Below are 8,491 nucleotides of genomic sequence, written 5' to 3' on the forward strand. Positions count from 1 at the left end.
CATCTGTAATAAGATCTGATACCCTCTTCTGGGGTGTCTAAAGACAGCTACAGTGTACTTAGATATAATAAATAAAACTTGAAAAATTTTAAAAAAAAGTATATGGTAAGGCTGAGCCATACCATAGTTAGAAACAACTTTTTTCAGTAAATAACACAATCTCAGGGTTCACAGTGTGATCAAATATCTTGCAACAACAAATGGTTGGGTTTTAGTTATATTTGCTTGGAAAATCTTTTTCTGTCCTTTCACAATAAGATTGCATTTGTCTTTGATGGTAAAATGTACTTCTTGGAGGCAAGAAACAGATATATTCTTGGGATTCTTTTTAATTTAATTTGCTAGTCTTTGTCTTTTGATTGTGGAATTTATTCCATTAATGCTCAAAGGTATTACTAAAAAGTGCGTATCAATTGCTCTCATTCTGGTTTTGTAGCTTCCTTTTCTTTAAAACTATTATATGATTATGTTTAACTTACTCTTTAGTCCAAGAGAGTCTTTAAAATATATTCACTGGAGTAACTTTACTTGTCATTAATTTGTTAGGTTTTTTTGGCCATGAAAAGCTATTTTTCCTTCAATTAAAACAGAAACAGTTTAGTGATCTATAATAATATGAGTTGGTAATTTATCAGTGCTTCAAATATGTGATTCCATATTCTACTAGATTTAATAATTTTCTGTTTATAAATCTGCAGTAACTTAGAAGAGTTTGCTTATACAGATTACTTGGTTCTTCTCTCTTTCAGGTTTTTTTTTTCCTTTTTTGCCACTGTTTTAATCAGACATGAGAAGGTTTTTTTTTTTTTTTTTTTTTTTTGGTCTTGCCCATTTGATGTTCTATATGAGCCTTGTCAGTCAATTTTTTCTCTAGATTTTGGAAGGTTTTGTGATTTTATTCATATATTACTTATGCCTTTAACCTGAAGTACTTTTTAATCTGTTAATTGTGTCCCATAGAAATCTTATGCAATTTTTATGATGTTATATATTACTGATGTCTGATTGTTCTAAATGAACTATCTTTTCCTCCATTGTTGATAAACTGTCTTCAACTTCATTGTATTACAGAAGCTTTCTATTGAGCTTTTGTATTTTCATTGGTTGAGGTTTTTATTTCTAAAATTTCAATTTGATTATTTTAATACTTCTTTTTGTTATCTAGTACGTATTTCATGTCATGCATAAGCTGGAATTTCCCAAAGACCTCAGCTGAGCTCTGGGTTCTACCTCAATGTCTTCAGTTCCTGGACAATGTGACCAATTTTGTAGAATGGGGTTTCTGCTGTTAGCACTTAAATATTTTCCATGGTTCCAGCTGAATTTCCAGTGGCAAGGGTTGGTTCTTTCAGGTAAGCACAGGCTTTGATGAGCACTTTCTCTCTGTCCTTTGATTATCACCAAACTAGAGTCATGTATTGATTGAGTCAACTATGTGGAGTTTTAACTACTCAGTATGCTTTTCTTGAGGCTATTTTGGTCATTTTTTGGTCTTGTAACTACAGTTACCTTGCAGCAAGTGTGGTGGTCCAGAATCCAGGTAACTTGTCTCCGTGTGTAACTTCTAGCTGAACAAAAGTCTCTTGATCTTTTATGAGAGTCCTCATTAAACTGATGTACCTCATAGACAGTTGTCAGGACATTTCTACTTAGGTTCTATTTTTGTGGAGCACTCTCTTGGGCTGAAAAAATAACCATTCTTTATTAGTCAGGGTTTTCTAGAGCAGTTGTTCTCAAACTTCCTAATTTTGTGACCTCATATGTGTTCCTCATATGTGTCCCTCATATGGTGGTGACCCACAACCATAAAAATATTTTTGTTGCTACTTCAGAACTGCAATTTTGCTACTGTTATGAATCCTAATGTGAATATTTTTGGAGATAGGGGTTTGCTAGGAGGGTTGTGACCCACAAACTGAGAAACGTTGTTCTAGAGTAATAGGACTTATAGAATGAATCTCTCTCTATATATAAAGGGAATTTGTTAGAATGATTTACAGGCTGCAGCCCAGCTAATCCAACAATGGCTGACTGTGAATTGAAAATTTAAGAATGTTGTAGTTGTTCAGTCCATGAAGCTGGATGACTCAGCTAGTCTTCAGTGGATGCTGGAATCTTGCAGAAGTACTCTAATGCCAGTGAAGAAATGGATGTGCTAGCAAGGTGAAGGCAAGCAGGCAAAGAGAAAGTTTCCTTCTTCCATGTCCTTATAGAAGCTACCAGCTAAAGGTGTGACCCAGATTAAAGGTGTACCTTCCCTCCTCAAGATCTTGACTCAAGGCTTGTCTTTCCTAGCTCCACAGATCTAGATTAAAGGTATGTGTCTCCCTAGTTCAAAGATCCAGATTAGATGTGGATTTTTCTACTTTGAATTAAGCAAAAAAAATCCTTCACAGGTGCAAAGTGGAAACTTCTGGATTCTTTGGAGACTCAGTTATGTCATGTGATGTTTTCCTGTAAGCTGTCTTTTGTAACTTTAATTTTTTCAAATCCTACTTTTAATGATGGTTCTTAAACATTTTAACCTTTCTTTTAGCCTACCACTTACCAAAGGTAGTGGAAAAGAAAGGATCAGGGGGAAGTGGACCTGTTTAGAAATGGTTCTTTGGAGCAACTCCGGTCTGTGTTGTCTAGAAAATAGGCAGTTCAGTTCAAAGGTTTGCAGAGACACCTCAATACCTTCGCAGACATTTCATGACTATATCAGCAGTCTAGTTTGGTAGAGTTGGGATAGCAAACACAAATCAGCAGTGGTGGCACTACCTAACAAAGACAGCCAGGCCTCAGCCTTGGCATGAGTCAACAAGAGACACCTGGATGGAAGGGCACCAGAAGTTCTATGGGACCTCTATGGCGTCCCAACAAATGCAGCTCAACTAAGCAATGTAAGGTGAACCAATCCATGTGTCTCATTAGCAAAGAATCCCTCATCACATGTCCTTTCATGTGCTTGTTTTAGCAGAATTTCTTTTCGCCTGGGTCTACTTCGTGAATCATTCATTTACAAGACTACCTTAATCTTTCACCTGTGTCCACTTCAGGAAAACACTCCTTCACATGTTTGCCCCAGCAAAACACCATCCAACACAACTGACTTTCCAGATAATCATTAAGTTTCCACTTCAGTCTTAAGAGAGGATGTTTTACTGGAGCAGACATGTGAGAGGATGTTTTGCTGTGGCAGACACTTGAGAGGACCTGTGGTGTTTCCAGAGAGTATTAAGTAGAACCCAATAGACAGTGACTAATGTTCTCGCAATGCTTTGCTGGTCTTCACTGATCTTCATTTGTTGTGACTTCATACAGAAAAATTCACCAAAGAACTTCTCGTGATATTCTGTCTGCTTCTTGTTGCGGCCACAGACTTGTGCCAATTCTGTGGAGCCTAGCAGTTTCTTCTTGATATAGCTGCTGCTACTGATTCATGATTGATGCATGTTGACTGGACTGAACTGCTGCTATTGGATCGTGTTTGATAGTTTGGACTGGACTACTGATATTCCAACAATGAAGATTGGAATTGCCCCCAAAGAACTACTTAGACAGGTCCACATCCCCCTTGTTCTATTAACCATCTTTCTCCCCTACTTTTGGTCAGTGGGCTAGAAGAGAGGTTGAAGCATTTAAGAAATCTTATTAAAGTAGGATTTTTAAAAAGTCTAAGCCTGCACAGGTGTGTTCTCTGTTTTGGGTTTCTAGTACCAGATATAGTCAAGTTGACAACCAGGAATAGCCATCACAATATATGCCATCGCAAAACATGCTCTCATATATTTTTCTTGCTATTAGACTTAAAAGGGTTCATCATACTGAAAGGTAGATCCAAATCACCAAGCGACAGAAAGAAACTACAATATATAAAGAACACCTATAATAAACCTGTGAAAACTAAATGCTTAATGTATTACCAGTAGGTAGGCTGCCCATAGATATCTGTTGTCCCCCACCCCACCCCACCCCCACCAAATACCAAGGTCCAATCCTGCAATATCCCCACCTAGCACTTCAAAGAACACCAGCTGCAGCCTAACCTTATCCCTGCCCATATCTCCAGTGGATCCCACAAACTATCCCTTTCTACTCTCCTTCCCCCGACTGGCTTCTGTGTCCTAGGCCTTTAGCATGTACCCCCATGCTAACCCAAGAGCAGGTCTTCTCAGGGCAACAAGCAGTATGAAGGCAGACCCACACCTCTCTTACTGTTCCTGAGATCCAATTCCCCTAGTCCCACCTCCAACTCTGTAGCTGGAAACCTGCAGCTGCTGATCCATGTTAGTGTTTTGCTAGTGGACTAGAATGCTGACAACAAAGATTGAAATAGACCCAAAGAACTATTTCTAAACAGGTCCACATCCTACTTCGTCCTAATAACCTTTCTTTTCCATACCTCTGTTGGGTAGTGGGCTAGGAGGAAGGTTGAATCATTTAAGAACCCTTATTAAAGTAGGTTTTGAAAAATCTGAGCCTACAGGTGAGGCCCAATGAGCCTAGGCATAATGGGTAACTCTGTCTCTGATGCGACAGAGGAAAGGGCAGATTATGAGGGGTTACCAATGTTGTTTAAGGAGGATGGGAAAATGGCAGCTCGTCTCCCCTAGCAACCATTAATTGAGAATGGCTTAGTGATAGTGGGCACAGTCTTCTATAGGTCTCTCATTCAGTTAATTACATTGTGTGAGATTTATTGCCACACCAATGTAACACCATAGATCTTATGTAATATTAATTTTATGTCAAAAATATTAAATTGTGAACAAAGAAACAATGTCCATGGTTTTGAGTTCACAATAGTATTAACCAGAGGAGGACATGAAGAACTTTACGTTTCTGTTAGCATTCTGTTTCCGGAGGATGAAAATGCATACACTTGTCTTATAATGTACAGTGGTAAAGTGTGTGCTTTTCTTTAATAATATTGTGAAAATTAATACATTTTAAGTATTTAAGAATGTTTTATAGAACCAGTTATAATTCAGTATATGGCAAAATCAAATCAAGGAAAGATTAAGACATATAATATCAGCTCAAAATCAATAACATATAAGTGATTATCTAAATATTTATTGAATGATCCTGAAAATGTAAATGAAATTTAAAATTCAACTAATTAACAACAATGTCATAAATTAAAGTTTACTACTCAGTTTAACAGATTTAAAAAAATAGAGTGAAAATAGTTTTAAAACACCAACTCATTGGAAGGACTAAGGTGAAAATTCCATAATGAAGTCCATTGCTTTGTATATTTGTTTTTAAGATGTAATGGAAAAAGAATGTTTTAAAAAATGAACTCTAAGATTCTCCTGTAAAATAATCATCCAAGTGGACATCATGTATTTCATTGCCAGGTTCTAAATTTGGAAACTGTCTGCTTCTTACTGTCTTCATGAACTTTCCAAAAAAAACAGTCAGTATTAGAAACAGATGATCAATGTTTCAATAACATCTAGTAGATAGATGTTCCTGTTCCTAACTGTAACCAGACAATACCTATTTTGTTGAGGTTTGGTCTGTTGCTATGTATTGTAATGCTAAATTCTGTATCCCAAGGTCTAGTTGCCTCAAAACCAGTGAATTCTCACATATACCAGCTTTTGTTGTGCAACCTTACTCCTTAATTTAAAACTATTGGTTGAATAAAGATGCCTGCAACCTGTAGCTGAACAGAAGAGAGGTAGGCAGGACTTCAGTTCTTGAGGTTGGAGTCTGAGGCACAGACCAAGAGGAGAAGGGAGAAGACACTTCAGGGTAGGTGGATTGTAAAAGTGTGGCCACAAGGGCCAGCCAATTGGAGTAGGAGTGGCCCAGATGGAACATGACAAGTTGTCTCTCAGGGTTATTGACAGGGAAGTAGACAAAATAGCATAGAGGGTTGATATCTGTCTAGTTCTACTGCTTTTAAGGCTTATTATAAATATAAAGGTTTTGTGTCTTTTATTTGGGAACTAAATGATCAAAAGTGGGGCAGAAATCCCCAGTTAATATTTACTGCAATAATGTTTCAAATCTGTGACTATGTTGTATTTATTTTGCACCTGTTAGTTTTTTGTCAGCTTGACAAAAACTGGGGTAATATAGGAAGAGGGTGCCTCAGTTGAAGAATTGCTTCTATCCAACTGGCTAGTGTGTGTTAGTTGGAGACACATTTTCTTGATTGATGCTTGGTGTAGGGGACCCAGACCACCATGGGAAATATCACTTTAGAAAGATGGTCATACGATGTATAAGGAAGAAAGGTGAGTAATCTGTGGAGAGCAAGCCAGCAAGCAGTGTTTTATGATTCTGCTTGAGTTCGTCTGGGTTCCTCCTTTGAGTCCCTGCCCTGGTTTCCCTTCAAGATGGACTGTAACCCGTAAGCCAAATAAAGCCTTTTCTTGGACAATTTTGTTTTGCTCATGGTGTTTATTGCAACAATAGAAGGAAAACTAGAACATGTTTTCATCCAAAGATACTTGAAACTTATATAAGATCAAAATATTTGGCTACACAACAAACTTAAATTTGTGCTTGTTTAGGCCAGGCCTGGTATGATACATAAGGTCAGATATATCTGTACAGTGACTAATGCAAAGTCAGATCTGATAACAGCAAGAAAATCAATATAAACTTGCTAGATATCACTTATCCAACTGCTATGTATATAAACAATAGTGATATAAAAATGAGTTCTAACATTAAAAATAGATAATTTTTACTTAACCAATAGTATTTTGAAAAATGAGGCCTATCTTAGTTAGTTAGTGTTTCTATTGCTGTGAAGAGACACTATGACCATGGCAACTCTTATAAAGGAAAACATTTAGTTGGGGCTGGTTTACAGTTTCAAAGGTTTAGCCCACATGGTGCTGGAGAGGTAGATGAGAGTTCTACATCTTAATCTGAAGGCAACAGAAAGGACTAAGTTCTACTGTGGGCATAGCTTGAGCATATAGGAGACCTCAAACCCCACTCCAACAGTGAAGGACTTCCTTCAACAAGGCCACACTCCAAATAGTGCCACTCCTTATGGGCCAAGCATTGAAACACATGGTTTATAGAGGACATTTCTATTCAAACCACCACAAGGGCTAAAGAAAAAATGTTAACTTGTTCCATGACATCTGATCTAATTCCCACTATTGGATATTATCAATAGTCAAAATTATAGTTAGATCCATTAAACATGAAAAGACAGTTTTAAGGGGAAAAACTCTTGTATCTGCTTGGAAATACCAAGTCTAAATTTGGAATTAATTAACTAATGCAAATATCACTCCTCTGTTTGGTAGCATATATTCTAAAATTGGGCCTAGCCTAGAAAGAACGACTTTTATATTTACTGGGTCACTGTGTAATTTTCGTTTCAGTTCTCTATTCAGGATGGTTTCCCCCATAGATATGTGACAACCTCCCTTTTCCACATGCAGCATACTAGATTTTAATACTGCAGTTATATCTATGAATTGCTCACGTAAACAGGAATGGAACACAAAGCCTGAGAGAAGACTCTGATACTCTATTTCATGCCTGTATTCCAAGAATGCATGCTTAAGTTGAAATACTTTAATTTTATTTTTATTTCAATTTTCAGTCCACATTGTGAGAATGACAAATGTTACTCTAATAATAATTTCTTGTACTTATTCAAAGTATGAACACCGAAATTGAATATTTTATATTATCATACCATTTGTGATTGTTTTGAATTTGAAAACCTATTGTTGTTTGCGTTTAAAACATTTTATTTTGTTCTAGTATAACTTATTTCTTTCTAAATATGGTAATTTACTAATAATGTATCCCAGAATCTGAAATCCTCACTTGATGATTACTTCCATCGATTTTTTTATTAGATATTTTCTTTATTTACATTTCAAATGCTATCCCCTTTCCTAGTTTCCCCTCTGAAAATCCCCTATCCCCTCCTCCTCCCCTTGTTCCCCAACTCACCCACTCCTGCTTCCTGGCCCTGGCATACCCCTATTCTGGGACATAGAACCTTCACTGGACCAAGGGCCTCTCCTCCCATTGATGTCCGACTAGGCCATCCTCTGCTACATATGCAGCTAGAGACACGAGTCCCATCATGTGTTTTCTTTGGTGGTTTAGTCCTAGGGAGCTCTGGGGATAGTGGTTAGTTCATATTGTTGTTCCTCCTAAGGGGCTGCAAACCCCTCCAGCTCCTTCGGTACTTTCTCTAGTTCCTTCATTGGGGACCCTGTGCTCCATTCAATGGATGGCTGTGAGCATCCACTTTTGTATTTGTCAGGCACTGGCAGAGCCTCTCAAGAGACACCTATATCAGGCTCCTGTCAGCAAGCTCTTGCTGGCATATGCAATAGTGTCTGAGTTTGGTGGTGGTTTATGGGATGGATCCCCAGGTGGGGCAGTCTCTGGATGGCCCTTCCTTCTGTCTCTGCTCTGAACTTTGTCTCTGTAGCTCCTTCCATGGGTATTTTGTTTCCCTTCTAAGAAAGATCGAAGTATCCACACTTTGGTCTTCCTTCTTCTT

Source organism: Mus caroli, chromosome X (assembly GCF_900094665.2).
Source record: "Mus caroli chromosome X, CAROLI_EIJ_v1.1, whole genome shotgun sequence".
Classification (NCBI taxonomy): Eukaryota; Metazoa; Chordata; class Mammalia; order Rodentia; family Muridae; genus Mus; species Mus caroli.